Below are 4,355 nucleotides of genomic sequence, written 5' to 3' on the forward strand. Positions count from 1 at the left end.
AGATCAGAGCAATACATGTTAATAAATCTATCCCTAAGCTTAAATTACACAGGTCTGATGATGATGAATGGCATATTAAGACTCTTATTCCTAAACTTAAATTGCATAAGACAAAGGATGACACATCGTAAATATTTTATCCTGTTAGTCCTAATGGTGACTAATGCATACTCCTGATATATTTAGATTGCATATTGAAGTGGGACAAAGAGGAACACATCAATTGTATAATTGGCTTCATAAAAGGAATTTGATTGCTACTTGGAAAGGTGTTCAAAATGCTATTAAGACTTGTGAATACTGTAGGGAAAGAATACCTATATTTGTTCATAGACAAGCTCCAAAGGAATACAAGCCTGCCACCTTTAACTTGTTAGGTAAACTTGATTTTATAGGACCCCTATCTAAAGGTAAGTGGGCCAGTAAATATGCATGCACCATGGTTGATACTTGGTCAGGCATAGGCTCAGCTTGTGCTGCTAAGACACCAAATCAACATAGCATTTACCACATGCTGTATAAATGGATGGCAGCATTTTGGGCACCTAGAGTGATGGAGTCCAATCAAGGCTCATATTTTACAGGACACCTGATCCAGAAAATGGCATTGAGTTATGATATAATGTGGAATTACCACCTATCATATAATCTGAGAGCTGCAGGACATGTTGCAAATTTAATCATCTATTAAAAACAGAGATTTCTTTAATTGAGGCTCCCATGTTCCAAGAAATATTAGATGTGACTTGTTTTAATCCAAATTCTAGAGAAACTGCTATAGGTGTCCAGCCAAGTGGAAAGGTTGTTCACCAAGCCTGACATTATGTTTGTAAATCACTCACTCACAAAAGGAGAACCAGTGATGTGCCCCAAGGTTTACATTAAATCTAGGAACAAACCTGCCCTATATTTTAAACAGGAAATTATTGATGCCGCTGGTCCAAATATGCTATGGACAGCGACCCCTAATGGACTGCAATTGCAAAGAATCGATGATCTTCATACCAGACATTGAAAGAGGAATTGAAGACATACATCACTTTCTGCCTGTGAATATCCCATAGAGGGAGATCTTCAGGTTGCTCGTGCAAGATGTAATAAAGATTAGAGCTTTGTAAGGCACTTTTTCTTTTTTACTTAGTTCATTATAATACCAGGCGTGTGTGTGTTTGCTCTTTTAAGTTTTTATTGCTTGAGGATCTAAGATAGAAACATTTTCCCAAGCACCACTCTTTTCTGGACTGTGGTCCCTTACTGTTTTTCTATTAGTAATTTTAGCCATGTATGCTAAGGGAATATTGTTTACTTTATAATACTTGAGTGATTATATATGTTATAAGAATATTAGTTATAAGGATATTATAAGGATAAGTAATCAATGTTGAGTGATTCCTTTCCCTTAAATCTTGGCTAGTAATAGTTATACATCTAGATATTTTCTTTTCTGCTGCATACCTTTGCCTCACTTAATACCAAAAAATATGTAAATCCGATTTTCTTTTTTAATATGCCAAAAGTAACCACACCCATCTGCAGTAGAATTTCTAGGAGGTAAATGTCATATAAGAGGAAGCAATCAAGGAGTACAGCTTTGCTTAATCTGTGTGTCCTTAAAGATCTGGATAAGATATTCTCTAACCTGCAACAGCTAACATCACCTAGTGATAGAGGTAGAATCTTAAGTCTTATTGCTACCCAGTTCAATCTCTTTATAGAAGAATATTTTCCTAACACACTCAGTCAGCATGACCAGCAGATAACTCCTCAGTTGGCTGATCTTTCTTTTCCTTTGCCAGAACACTTTTAAAGCCTCTGCATCCTCTACTTTAATGTCATCAACCTCTTGAGTACAGTTTCTTCACCACCTTTGGCTACAGGAAGCTACTACTGTAACTGAGTAGCTTCCTCACTTAACAATCCCTACTACTGCCAATCTAAATTCAACACAACTACCTGTTTATGGTGCATTAGACCTTGTTCATTCCATGTATTATTTAATGACCAATGAATGGTCAATTAGAGGCAAACCCAACACTATATGGTCTGATCATATTCAACTGAGACAATATTGCACCTTTTTCTATAAGTGACAAGCCAAAATTCTGGGAACACATGCATAACCACTTTAGTAGATGTCAGACAGCTGCAAGATCCAATTAGCATTTCTGTGATATTAACCACACCAGTACCATGCTATATGATGACATCTCTTGATGTGTGAAGAATGGGTATTATATGAATTATACAAAACCTAAGACACATATAGTCCTGAATTATGAAAAATTGGATAATGACGGAGTCTAAAATGGTGATTTACAGACCAATCAGACTGGATTGCCTTAACTCTTTGAGGTCTTTCCTATTACGGTTGATAATAAGCTTAACACTGAAAATATCACATGCTGGAATATTTCATCCATAACCCCATTAATTGATGTGTACATTAATTTTTGGAATAATCCCTCTCAATTACTTGAAGATTATGATTATGATTATAAGGGAAGTGATTATAATGAAATAAATAGTGTTCTTGGTACATCCCCAAGTTCTACACCTACCTTACCAAGTTGTACTCCTAACTTACCATTCTCCAAGTTTGAATTTTCCCCATTCCTAGACCCTCTACCATTACCATATGGTGATGGTTTGCATGGAACTATGATTAAAATACATAATTTGACATAGATTACCTACAATTTAATAGAATTTTCAAAATTCTTTAGATTTGGTGACATGGCTATTGCAAATCATAGTTACCAGCATGAAAGCTTTTTAAAATTAATATATATCACTACAAAAAGAAGTACCCCAGAGCAATACTTTCAGTCTTGGACGTTTGCTTTAGATTGGTATTCTTTCACTCCTCCAGTAATTATCACTGATCTATTACCCAATACTCAATTGCAACTTAAACCTAATCAAGAGACTCCTGAATATAGCTACCTTAATAAGATAACTTTTTTCTGGTTATCCTCATGCAAAACTTTTATATATTATTGCATCTTGGGTGCTAGCACTGACCTGGACATCAGTGATAAAGCCAGTTCATAAATGTCTATTACACAAATTTTAAATTTAGATTTACTATGAATATGTTTTCCAATAAACGATTCTATTTTTCCCAATATTTATTGGAATCAGGTAATCCAGAGAGATGTGAACATCCACCTTTGAAGGAAACATAATTTAATTATACCTCCTCTTTAGGTCTTTATACCCATTGGTCATGCATATATAACCTTCCTGCTAAAAGCTAGCCTGAACATATGGACACTCAGGCTCACTCTTTTAATGCCTTGCTTAGATTAGAAAATACAGTGTTGAAATTTACTTCTCTGAATGATTTAACCTTGGCTACTGTAAACTGGACAACTAATTTTACACAACTTTTTTATAACCTCGGCATTAAGCAATGCCCTGATTGTTCTACAGTTGGCAATCTCATGGTCAACAGACTCAATATTCATGCCTTTAGCTGTTTTGTAAAAATCCAGAGGATTCATCAATCTTAATTAAAATATTTCATTTTCAGATTTTAATATTTCAAAAGTAATCTATCTTAAACCTAATACGGCCCAATGGTAAAGCATAACTTTACAAGAATCTTCCCCTACTAGATATGTAACTAGACACAGTTTCCCATTTGTCCTCTCGGGGAATACCCGAGTTAGGTACTCCTGTACAGTATGGCTCACACATATCTGAAGACACCTGTTATTGGATATGTGCCTGTCCTAATTTACATAGTAAGTCTCGGTTCTTTGACAAATATTTTCTGTTTCTTTCTGTTCACCAAAGTTCATTGTTGCATCAACTGTCAACATATAATAGCTTCCAAAATTCCTAAAATATGATGTTATGTATTGTTTGTGGTGAACCTTTTCAACACCAATACACTTCTCACGTTTATGACTTTGGCCCTTTACCTATTAAGCTGAAGAAAACAATATGACTTTTAACAGGAAGACTTTCCAAAAATATGTGTTAACCAATATTATTGAACTTCCTTTTCTGATCTCTTTGAAAATGCAAATACTGCAATGCTTTAATTATGATGATTCTAAAATTTATTATAAAATTTTGACTAAATTTAAATTTTTATAAGTAACACATATGTCTTGGTGTCCCCCTATGGCACCAGATGTGATCCCACCACCACATCAATTTATTCTGAATTACTACCTTACTCCTGGTACATGATCAGGCCATACCTACATGTTTAGTATAAAATAATGTAGGGATCAAAAATTCTCTATCCTTATGACCAGAATACCTGAATATTTTCTACACAACATCAAATTAAGGTATATACATTAGATTTTAGTTCGTGCCCTAATATGACTGATTCTGACTAT

The sequence above is a fragment of the Manis javanica genome, chromosome 14 (assembly GCF_040802235.1).
Source record: "Manis javanica isolate MJ-LG chromosome 14, MJ_LKY, whole genome shotgun sequence".
Lineage (NCBI taxonomy): Eukaryota > Metazoa > Chordata > Mammalia > Pholidota > Manidae > Manis > Manis javanica.